We start from the raw sequence: 13,193 nt of genomic DNA on the forward strand, positions 1-13,193 counted from the left end.
TTCTTCAATATACACAAATTAATCAATGTGATACACCACATTAAAAAACTGAAGGATAAAAACCATATGATAATCTCAGTAGATGCAGAAAAAGCTTTTGACAAAATTCAACACCCATTTATGATAAAAATTCTCCAGAAAGTAGGCATAGAGGGAACCTACCTCAACATAGTAAAGGCAGTATATGACAAACCCACAGCCACCATCGTTCTTAGTGGTGAAAAACTGAAACCATTTCCTCTAAGATCAGGAACAAGACAAGGTTGCCCATTCTCACCGCTATTATTCAACATACTTTTGGAAGTTTTAGCCACAGCAGTCAGAGACGAAAAAGAAATAAAAGGAATCCAAATAGGAAAAGAAGAAGTAAAGCTGTCACTGTTTGCAGATGACATGATACTATATGTAGAGAATCCTAAAGATGCTCTGAGAAAACTACTGGAGCTAATCAATGAATTTGGTGAAGTAGCAATATACAAAATTAATGCATAGAAATCTTTTGCATTCCTATACACTAACAATGAAATATCTGAAAGAGAAATTACAGAACAAATTACCATTGCAACAAAAAGAATAAAATACCTAGGAATAAACTTACCTAAGGAGACAAAAGACCTGTATGCAGAAAACTATAAGACACTGATGAAAGAAATTAAAGATGATACAAGCAGATGGAGAGATATACCATATTCTTGGATTGCAAGAATCAACATTGTGAATATGAGCATACTACCCAAAGCAGTCTACAGATTTAATGCAATTGCTATCAAATTACCAATGGCATTTTTCAGAGAACTAGAACAAAAAATTTCACAATTTGTATGGAAACACAAAAGACACCAATAGCCAAAGCAATCTTGAGAAAGAAAAATGGAGCTGGAGGAATCAGGCCCCTGGACTTCAGACTATACTACAAAGCTACAGTAATCAACAGAGTATGGTAATGGCACAAAAATAGACATATAGATCAATGGAACAAGATAGAAAGCCCAGAGATAAACCACACACATATGGTCAAAGTATCTTTGATAAAGGAGGCAAGAATATACAATGGAGAAAAGACAGTCTCTTCAATAAGTGGTGCTGGGAAAACTGGACAGCTACATGTAAAAGAATGAAATTAGAACACTCCCTAACACCATACACAAAAATAAACTCAAAATAGATTAAAGACCTAAATGTAAAGTCAGAGACTATAAAACACTTAGAGGAAAACATAGGCAGAACACTCTATGACATAAGCCACAGCAAGATCCTTTTTGACCCACCTCCTAGAGAAATGGAAATAAAAACAAAAATAAACAAATGGGACCTAATGAAACTTAAAAGCTTTTGCACAGCAAAGGAAACTATAAAGAAGACAAAAAGACTACCCTCAGAATGGGAGAAAATATTTGCAAATGAAGCAACTGACAAAGGATTAACCTCCAAAATTTAGAAGCAGCTCATGCAGCTCAATATCAAAAAATCAAACAAACCAATCCAAAAATGAGCAGAAGACCTAAATCGACATTTCTCCAAAGAAGATGTACAGATTGCCAACAAACACATGAAAGGATGCTCAACATCACTAGTCATCAGAGAAATGCAAATCAAAACTGCAATGAGATACCACCTCACACCGGTCAGAATGGCCATCACCAAAAAATGTACAAACAGTAAATGCTGGAGAGGGTGTGGAGAAAAGGGTACCCTCTTGCCCTGCTGGTGGGAATGTAAATTGATACAGCCACTATGGAGAACAGTATGGAGGTTCCTTAAAAAACTAAAAATAGAACTACCATACGACCCAGCAATCCCACTACTGGGCATATACCCTGAGGAAACCATAATTCAAAAAAAGTCATGTACCACAATGTTCATTGCAGCTCTCTTTACAATAGCCAGGACATGGAAGCAACCTAAGTGTCCATCGACAGATGAATGGAGAAAGATGTGGCACGTATATACAATGGAATATTACTCAGCCATAAAAGGAAATGAAATTGAGTTATTTGTAGTGAGATAGATGGACCTAGAGTCTGTCATACAGTTAAGTCAGAAAGAGAAAAGGAAATACCATATGCTAACACATATATATGGAATCTAAAATTAAAAGAAAGGTTCTGAAGAACCTAGGGGCAGGACAGGAATAAAGACACAGACATAGAGAATGGACTTGAGGACACAGGGAGGGGGAAGTGTATGCTTGGATGAAGTGAGAGAGTAGCACTGACATATGTACACTACCAAATGTAAAACAGATAGCTAGTGGGAAGCAGCCGCATAGCACAGGGAGATCAGCTCGGTGCTTTGTGACCACCTAGAGGGGTGGTATAGGGAGGGCAGGAAGGAGACGCAAGAGGGAGGGAATATGAGGATATATGTATACATATAGCTGATTCACTTTGTTATACAGCAGAAACTAACACACCATTTTAAAGCCATTATACTCCAATAAAGATGTTAAAAGAAAAATTATAAGCCAACACCCCTAATACAGTTATTAAGTCCAACTGTCTTTTAAATTCTTTATCATATTTCTTATGCATATCTACTTTAATGTAGTTAAAATTGTAATTTACACAATTTTGTTTCCTATTTTTGGTAATGTAAAGCATTTTCTAAGCTGCTACATTGTCTTTTTTTTAAACTGAGGTACAGTTTATTTACAATATTATATTAGTTTCAGGTGTACAGCATAGTGATTCAAAATTTTTGTTTTTTGTTTTTCAAAATTTTTATAGATTATACTCCATTTAAAGTTCCTACAAAATATTGACTATATTCCCTGTACAGTACAATATATCCTTGTAGCTTACTTATTTTGTACATATTAGTTTGTACCTCTTAGTCCTCTATCTATATCTTGCCCCTCCCCTTTTCCATCTCCCGATTGGTAACCACTAGTTTATTCTCTATATCTGTGAGCCTGTTTTTTTTTTGTTGTTGTTATACTCACTAGTTTGTTTTATTTTTTAGACTGTACATATAAGTGATAACAAGAGGTATTTGTTTTTCTCTGTCTGACTAATTTTACTAAGTTTCTCTCTCTTTCAAGCTATTCCTCATACTCTCGAGATCCTTCATGGTGAAAGCCTTTGAAATATAAGCTGTCACTGTTTGCAGGTGACATTATACTATACAGGGAGAATCCTAGAGAAGCTACCAGAAAACTACTAGAGCTAATCAATGAATTTGGTAAAGTAACAGGTTGCAAAATTAATGCACAGACATCTCTTGCATTCCTATACACTAATGATGAAAAATCTGAAAGAGAAATTAAGGAAACACTCCCATTTACCATTGCAACAAAAAGAATAAAATACCTAGGAATAAACCTACCTAAGGACACAAAAGACTTGTATGCAGAAAACTATAAGACACTGATGAAAGAAATTAAAGATGATACAAGCAGATGGAGAGATATACCATGTTCTTGGATTGGAAGAATCAACATTGTGCAAATGACTATACCTCCCAAAGCAATCTACAGATTCAGTGCAATCCCTATCAAACTACCAATGTAATTTTTCACAGAACTAGAACAAAAAATTTCACAATTTGTATGGAAACACAAAAGACCCCGAATAGCCAAAGCAATCTTGAGATAGAAAAACAGAGCTGGAGGAATCAGGCTCCCTGACTTCAGACTATACTACAAAGCTACAATAATCAAGACAGTATGGTACTGGCACAAAAACAGAAATATAGATCAGTGGAACAGGATAGAAAGCCCAGAGATAAACCCACACACATATGGTCACCTTATCTTTGATAAAGGAGGCAAGAATATACAATGGAGAAAAGACAGTCTCTTCAATAAGTGGTGCTGGGAAAACTGGACAGCTACATGTAAAAGAATGAAATTAGAACACCCCCTAACACCATACACAAAAAGAAACTCAAAATGGATTAAGGACCTAAATGTAAGGCCAGACACTATCAAACTCTTAGAGGAAAACATAGGCAGAACACTCTATGACATAAATCACAGCAAGATCGTTTTTGACCCACCTCCTAGAGAAATGGAAATAAAAACTAAAATAAACAAATGGGACCTAATGAAACGTCAAAGCTTTTGCACACCAAAGGAAACCATAAACAAGACGAAAAGACAACCCTCAGAATGGGGTAAATATTTGCAAATGAAGCAACTGACAAAGGATTAATCTCCAAAATTTACAAGCAGCTCATGCAGCCCAATATCAAAAAAACAAACAACCCAATCCAAAAATGGGCAGAAGACCTAAATAGACATTTCTCCAAAGAAGATATACAGATTGCCAACAAACACATGAAAGAATGCTCAACATCATTAATCATTAGAGAAGTACAAATCAAAACTACAATTAGATATCATCTCACACCAGTCAGAATGGCCATCATCAAAACATCTATAAACAATAAATGCTGGAGAGGGTATGGAGAAAAGGGAAACCTCTTGCACTGTTGGTGAGAATGTAAATTGATACAGCCACTATGGAGAACAGTATGGAGGTTCCTTAAAAAACTAAAAATAGAACTAATATACAACTCAGCAATCCCACTACTGGGCATATACCCTAAGAAAACCATAATTCAAAAAGAGTCATGTGCCACAACGTTCACTGCAGGACTATTTACAATAGCCAGGACATGGAAGCAACCTAAGTGTCCATCAATAGATGAATGGAGAAAGAAGATGTGGCACATATATACAATGGAATATTACTCAGCCATAAAAAGAAATGAAAATGAGTTATTTGTAGTGAGGTGGATGGACCTAGAGTCTGTCATATAGAGTGAAGTAAGTCAGAAAGAGAAAAACAAATACCGTATGCTAGCACATATATATGGAATCTAAAAAAAAAAAAGGGTCATGAAGAACCTAGGGACAGAATGGGAATAAAGACGCAGACCTACTAGAGAATGGACTTGAGGACATGGGGAGGGGGAGGGGTAAGCTGTGACAAAATGAGCGAGTGGCATGGACATATATACACTACCAAATGTAAAACCGATAGCTAGTGGGAAGCAGCCGCATAGCATAGGGAGATCAGCTCGGTGCTCTGTGACCACCTAGAGGGGAGGGATAGGGAGGGTGGGTGGGAGGGAGACGCAAGAGGGAAGAGATATGGGGATATATGTATATGTATAGCTGATAACACTTTGTTATAAAGCAGAAACTAACACACCATTGTAAAGCAATTATACTCCAATAAAGATGTTAAAATAAATAAATAAAATAAATAAATAAAAGTTTTGTCAATTCAGTAGATAAAAATGTTATCATGATGTTATTTTAATTGGTGATTTTGAATACTAGTGAGGTAGAACTTTTTTTTTTTGCGTGTGTGTGACTTGAATCTAATTTTTTTAGTTTGTGATGTTTGAATAGACATTTTACATTTTAATATAGTAAAATCTATTTTTCCATCATAATTTTGCAGGTTTTATACTGATAAAATACTTTCATAAGTTAAATATTTACCTCTATCTTCCTCCTGTTTTATAGAATTTAAAAAATCATTTAACTCTGTAATTCATCTGAAATACATTTTGGTGTACTTTGTACAATGAGTATCAAATTTAATTTTTTCAAATATATAATTTTTCCTCTGCTTATTTAATGTTTTCTTCACTGTATATGTTATAGTCTGTTTCATGGCCAATTAATTCGTTCCATTGATCTGTCTGTTGATTTTTGCACAGGTTCTCAATTTGTTTTAAATAAGTTTTAAACTACATTTTGATGTTTGATGGAGTGAGTGCCCTTTCATTGTTTTTATTTTTCAAAAAACCTTTTGTGTTTGTATAGTTTGCTCATCCAGAGGAGTTTTAGAATAATTTTATCATGCTTTTTTCCCCAAAATATCCCACTGGAAAGAACTCACACATTTAAAATATTTTGTATCTCTTTGTTTAGTTAGATCTTATTTTACATTTTCAGTAAAGTTGTATCATTTTTAGTCATATGTTTCACACTTTTTTGTCATAGTTATTTGTAGGCATTTTATATTCTTATTTGCTACTCTGAATGGGATTTTTTTCTATGATATTTTCCAGCTCGATTTATTGGTGTACTACTTTTAAATAGTTTTTCCATAGTTGTTTATAATAGTTCCCACTGTCAATTTTGGCACCAGAGGGAGCTGTGGTGTAGTGGAAAGAGACCTCGTTAACGATAAGGCCTGACTCTGAGTCCTGGCTCTGTAAATTATTTCTGCTGTAGCCTTTGCCAGATCATCTATAAAATGGGAACATTCCTCCCACCTCTCACAGGGTGTTAGGAAAATTCACTGAGAAACGTTAATGTACATGAGTCCCTTGGCAGATGATCTGGAGGGGTTGAGATTGAGATTGAGAACTCTTGGGGGGTGAGTAGGCACTCACATAATGTGGGCAACTATTACTCTACCTAGATGTGAGATAGCACTTAATGGGAAATGTGGTCCTATCTCTAGATGAGAAAAAGAAAATATCATTAACAGCATTTCTAGGATTTGATATTAAAGTCAGCTTCTGATTTTTATGCATTATAAATATCACATGAATTGAGAGGATAGATTATTAAAATGGCAGCATGTTGTTGTGGAACAAATAGTGATACGGAAGCCAGGGAATGTGGGTTCTGTTCCCCACTGTGCCACGTTGTTGGGTGATCCTGAGTGGTTCAGTCTTTTGGAACCTCAATTTGCTAATATGTAAAGCAGAGGTTCAAGTGTGAGACAAGACAGTACAGACAAATTGAAGATTGTTTCTGCAAATGAAATGAGGGTGCTAAGTGGAATGCCTGATTTATTCTGCATGTGCTTTATGGTTCTCTAGATTGGGTTCCGGTGGCTTTGGTAGATATATGATACCTGATTTGGGTAGATTTCATGCACTCTCTAAAATTAGCATCATTGTTGGATCAAAAACCATGGATCTTCCAGGAAAGCAGGGAAGTTCCTTTTTTTTTTTTTTTTAAATAACAGTGGTAAAAATGCTGCAGGTTTCTTAAAAAAAATTAAAATACGTTTTAAAAAGTCTTCAAACTATTTATGTGGTTTTTTTTTAGACGATTAAAGTGTTGACAGACTCTTCACTAGAGCCTTGGGGGGAGCAACGCTGTAATCCAATGAATAACATTCACGAATTCAGGATCATGTTGGATATTATCACTCATTACCATTGTGAGAGAAGGATGATTAAACTAATAGTTACTGGGAGACGTTTCTGGTGACAGGAGGCAATGATGAAAATAAACTGACTTCAATATACATTTAGAATCGGGAATAATGGGACGTGGCAGGAAGCCAATAAATGAACATGGCCCTCCGCTCTGATCAATGAATTACTTTCCTCTCTTTCTCCCTCCTCTTGAGAGCCGCACAGGAACCTTAATGAAAAATCAATAGCCCTCTGTAATTCAAAACTGGAATCAATCGTTTGACCTGTTTTATTTTTTTATTTTTTCCTTCCTAAGAGAATCAGCTCAAGACAGAGTTCAGTTGCGAAGAGCAGCTCTTCAAAAAGCCTACAGAAGAAACCTGACATCAGTCCACAACAATTTATGCTTGTTATGGCCAAGGATTTTCTTCCTTGGCATTGCAAGGAGGATTGGGACTTTAGATTTACTTTCCCCATCAGTTCTTACTTTTAATCCTTATCTTAAGACTTATTTTGCAACCATCATTAGTTTTGTTTTCTTAATGGTTCTATGGCAGTTACTGCTCTCAGTGCCGTGATGTTTAAAACATAGGTTTATAGCTTGGGATGCTGTCTTTAGACCCCCCCTGGGATCGAATGGGAACGGGTTTTTCCAGCAGCCCTCTGTGAATACCTTCTTCAGCAACTGTTAGCTGTGAAGTCTGTGCTCAAAACAAGTCAGGCCCCACATATCCTTGTCCTAGAAGCAATTAGTACAGGCTGAAAGGAAACTGGGATGTGGTTTTAAATTGTGTTTTCTGCTTTTCATTTCAAATCTACGTAATACAGGACAGAGGTTTTCAGGGTCTCTGCTAGCCCATATGCAGTGATATGCCAGTAAATCTTCAACAACTGGCTCTCTTGTTGGGGACAGCTTTTCTTTGTAGAGTTTACTAGTTTCCTTGGTGTAAATATTCACATCATAGCTGATTTCAAGCTATCAACATGACTGTCACTGAACATGGAGTTGGGAGGAGACACACACAAAGGGCTCAGCTTGACAGCTGGTGCGAGCTGGTCCCAGGACAGTGCTGTGACTATTTGGCATCTTTGCACAGATTAGAACACAGCACCCACTCTGGGCAGATACAACATGGCTTAGTCAGTGGTGTGGGGATTGGAGTTCAGTCCCTACTTCACCCCTTGGCCAAGCATAGCTGTGCAGTGTATTCAGTGTATTGACATTCACAAAAAGGTATGAGCTCTGAGAGTTGTCACCTTGGGGGTCCATAAACCCTGAGGGGCCCGTGGATGGGCTTCTTATCGTACAGTCCTGTGTTTGTGTGTGTGTGTGTGTGTGTGTGCGCGCCCCTTTATCTAAGGAAAGGATCCATGGCTTTTATCAGATTTTTAAGAGTTCCTAATTCAAAAAGTTAAATCCATAAAAATTCTAATTCTAATTGGTAGAAATCTGAGGATTTTGGAACTACTTTTAAATGCAATTTCAAAGGATATGGAGCCACAAGCTCTAGTAAGAGTCCTGACTTTGCGGCTTTCTAGGAAGAAAGATGGAATAATTTTGCAAGTAGAGGCAAAAACAGAATTTTGATAGGTCTACGTATTTTGAATACCTCATAGATTTATGCAGTATTCACATTCTGTATAATGATGCAGTCAGAAGGCAATAGGATTTGATTTTCCTGCATTCATCACATGCCAATCTCAACAACACGCATTAAGAAAATAGGGAAATGTTCATCCCTTTCTGCCCTTTGTTAGTGGCACAGAGCACTTCAAGAATCACCAGTTCCTTTTCTGTCTTTGCCCTGGTGCTGGCCTTACACCCAATTTATGGTCGTTTTGCTCAGGCTCATCCTGCACAATTTCTAGCATTTGGAGAATGTTTCTCACGGCAGCATCTAGTATCTGTGGCTGCTGTTTGAGGACAAGGAATGATAAAGGGGAAACACTGATCTCCATTTCAGCGGTTGAGGCTGCGTAAACCTGAGTTATAATCTGAGTGTTGCATATATAGAGGTTTAAAAAGTGCATTCCTGTTTCATATTTTCATTGGATCATCTGGCAGGTCTCTTTGCCATTATTTTGTAGGGATTCAGAGGGCTTAAGAACATGCCCAAGGAAACTGAGAATTAGAAGCAGAGTCAAGTCCAAAACCCAACTCTTTTCAAATTTTGTCTAATGCTCTTTGCACTACTCCTATTGCTGCATTGTCGTCATATTCCTGCTTTTTCAAAGGGTTGAAGGCTTAAGCAGTCATATGTGCCAGTGAGCCAAGGGTGTGCTGATGGTTGGAGTGTAGTTACTGTAATATTCCTGGTGACATTTCTAAAGGCAACATCTTTTGCGAGCAAGGACTTTGGAGAAACACAAACCTGGAGTGGAATCCTGGCTTTGCTCCTGTAACCACTATAAGTCTCAGTTTTCTTTTCTGTAAAATAGGGGCAACAGCACTTCCCTCAAGATTGTTGTGAGGATTAAAGCACTTAGCCCATGCCCGAAAAGCACATGTAGGCATTCACTGAATGGTAACTATGCTAATTATTTGTACCATACTCAACATTCTGATCCATTTACCACAAAAAATCACTATCTAGAAGTTCAGAGTCATAATTTATTTGACAAGCTTTACTTGCAAATACCTGCACTAAGATATCTGGCAAAGGTTCCAAATAAGGCCACCTGGCCTATTAAATCTTTGTTTCTACTCTCTAAACACCCCGGGAGGCTACCCAAAGGGGGCTAATGTATCAAAGAAAAAAAAATAAAGAAAAGAAAATAGAACAAACCCTCATCTCCTTCAAACCACAAAACTCTCAGGCATAAGGTTTCTGATGACCTTCATTTCTAGCTCTGCCTAAGTCCAAAAAACAGACTGGCATCTCTGCTTATTTTTGTGGGCTACTCCTCCAAGCATTCATTAAGTGACATATCATTACATGATATTTCTGTTTCCGCTTAATATGGTCCACATTACTGCTGAGTTACAAGTACTTTCTCTCATCACAAACATCCCGCTGCTACCGTCAGTGATAATCTATTCTTCTTATCTGCTGCATTTTTTCCGTGAATGTGTGGAAGATTTCTCCCCTGCTGGACAGATCCCTTCTGCTTCTGTGCCCCTGCTTCTGCTGTGTTGTCTGTTTGCTTAATGTCTGGGCTGCTGGCAAGAAAGCAGGCTCCATTCGTTGGCATGAAACTAAGTACACCCCACCGTTGCCAAGTGACCATGCATCACTACGCCTGTATTTTAGGTTTCCGGGTGTCTTATCCCTTGACATCTTCTTAAGTCCAAGTGGGGAGGAGCAGTGTTTGAAATGTTCAGGATGCTGGGGCAGATGGATGCATTCCTGGAAGGGAGGCCCTGAGATCTGGCACAGAAGGACTGAATCTGCAGTCATTTCTCCTCCACCAAGGTCATAGCGGGGTTCAGTTGGCATCAGACTCCCATCCCCGCTTTCTCCTTCCTTTCAAAAAAACCTGTTCCAGTTGTCAAAAAAGACTTCCTTTAATTCCTCAAGAGAATTTTTTCAAATTTTCCCATTGCCTATAAAGGCAAATTAATCCTCCCTCTCTTTTTCTTTTGACTCAATTTTTTAAAGATTTCTATTCTTCTCCCTCCCTTCCCTCCGCCCTTCCTTCCCTTCTCTCTCTCTCTTTTCCTTCCTTCCTTCCTCTTCCCTCCTTTTTCCTTCTTTCTCTCCCTGCCTCTGTAGAGTTAGCTTTATTTGTAAATTTTAGTTTAAGAGCATGGACTTGGGAGCCAGACAGCCTGGTTTTGAATTCCAGCTCTGCTGCTTATCAACTGTATGTTGTAAGGCAGGTTATTTAATCTCTCTGTGACTCAGTTTACTCATCTGTAAAATCTGGATAATAATAGAACTTAATTTATAGGGTATTCTGATGATTAAATGAGTTAGTATATGCATGATTGTCACATAGTGAGTCGTAAGTGTTGGCTATTACTCATCTATTTATTTATTTATTATTTTACAATCCAGATTTGTACCACATTGACTAGAGACATTTTAGGATGCACTATGATGAGTTTTAAACGTAGAAATGAGAAATATAAATACAGTGCCTTTTAAAAATTTCTGTAAGCATTCACCCTATAAAATACAGAAAAAATAAAGAAAACATATTTAACGAAAAAGGCATTTCCTAGAACATACTTTGGTGTTGCCATTTTTAGGAGCAAGAAAGAACAATTATCCAGCCCTGAGTACTGTTGGCTTTGGTTGCATGCACCAAATTAAAATATGTACGTAACTAAATACAACCGTAAGTTTTCATTGCAATCTGCTGTATGTGTTTTTTTGGGTTTTAGTCCCAGCTGTTCCATGTATATTTAGTTAAATAATGTACCTCTATAAGAACAAGTGTTATGCCTGTTTTTAAAGGCACGTTTTAATTAACTGCACATATATGTTTTGCTTTACTTTTATAGAAAGTCCTCAGACTCAGGGTTCATTTTGCGTGGCTACCTCCAGAACACGTGAGCACCACTGGATGCCAGAAAGTGGATTTTCTCTCAGGCTTTCCCCAGAGACAAAGCTGTTGGTAAGACCTTGAACTCAGGTCATTTTTCTTTGCACAATCTTATAGGTCTTCTTGGCATTATAACCAGTAGTTCTTTTGCATTCCAGACAGTGGCGCCCCACATGTAAGAGCTTTATAAACATTGTTTGATGATATTTCTCTATCCTTGACCTCTCAACACATCAGTGTCTTGTCTATAAAACTGAGGTAGTATACCTATTCTTCCTGCCTCACCAAAATTTGTTAAGGCATAACAAACCATCTGTCAGGATTTCAGGATTTTGTGTTAGAGGATACTTTCAAATGCTGTTTGTCACCATACCTAGATTTCTAGGTAAGGTCCGTTTTTGATGATTTGCTGGGGGAAATGCGTATTTAGATTCAAAATCAAATTATCAGGTGGAATATAAATAGAGAAAACAACAAAGTGTGTTTTTAATACTTTGGCATTTTCACATGAGTTCTTGCCAATCAGTTTCTTTTTGATGGCTATAAGCTGATTTTCCTCCCCTGTTAAGAACAAATGCCCTTTATTTTAATCAGTTTCTACTTGCTGACAGCTTTCTTTTTATATGAATTTCAAGTGCAGTAAATTATGTGGAGTTCCTGGTTGCCAAACTGTGCCCATGTAAAATCATATTGGTCCTGTCAACTGATAGACATAACTTACAAAAAGAAACTCTGGTTTGGAAAGCTCAAAAGCTGAAAGTTGGCTATCATTAAGATTTCATTTGCTTCCAAATCTGATTTCTGTTTTATATAGAAGAATAAAGGTTATGATTTCTGTTAAAATTCTTTTTTATGAGTATCAAAACATACACTGCATGCTTCATTAACATGCTGCTCCAAAGAGTAAAATTCCCAATGCCATTTGGTAACTGGGAATGAGGAAGGGGAGATGACTAGATGGCCCTGGACATGGATATCAAGTGGAACAATTAAACCACCTGGAGAACTATAGACATGGAAATGGGACAAGGGGTCTTTCATTGCCAGTTTGCTGATTAAAATCTGGGCTGAGTCAGAAGCGATCTCAAGCCATTAGCATCCTACCCTTGGCCAAGGGCCTACTGAGAATAAAATAAGTATGAAATGGGCTTGTTCAGCTCCCTAGGGCCCCAGCCCATTCAGATATTTCTGAGTGCTATACTCATTAGCAGTATCTTAAGAAAGGAACTTAAGCAAACCAAGTTCTGCCCATCCCCTTTAATTCTGAATGGACTGAATTGGCGGGGTGAACCTTGTCTCTTGCTTCGATTGACGGTCACTCAATGGAGGGTCCCAATGTCTAGGCTTGTCAATCCATCACCTATGCTGAGCACTGTAAAACAAACAGTATGGGCTTAGCAAGGCTGTTGACCTTTTGTGAACTGGAATGACATGTGCTTGCAATTGGAGGGTGAGATGGGGAAAAGGAGTAATAAAGGTCTCATTAATATACTAGATTTGGGTAACAATTACAGTGAGTGTTACGGAGACAAAGGGAAGGCAACCAGCCTATGCTGGAATCTCATAGGACTGGAGCTGTTAAGTGGTGGTAA

General features: G+C 37.6%; 1 long non-coding RNA gene across 2 annotated transcripts in view; it reads left to right on the forward strand.

Annotated features, from left to right (window-relative positions):
* Positions 1-13,193, forward strand: part of LOC133092270 (uncharacterized) — a 350,888-nt gene that overhangs the window by 103,725 nt on the left and 233,970 nt on the right. For both annotated transcript variants that reach the window (XR_009701037.1, XR_009701036.1), the window contains exon 4: positions 11,561-11,673. This is a non-coding gene — a long non-coding RNA (uncharacterized LOC133092270). The remainder of the gene's footprint in view (positions 1-11,560; positions 11,674-13,193) is intronic.

The sequence above is a fragment of the Eubalaena glacialis genome, chromosome 5, assembly GCF_028564815.1.
Source record: "Eubalaena glacialis isolate mEubGla1 chromosome 5, mEubGla1.1.hap2.+ XY, whole genome shotgun sequence".
Lineage (NCBI taxonomy): Eukaryota > Metazoa > Chordata > Mammalia > Artiodactyla > Balaenidae > Eubalaena > Eubalaena glacialis.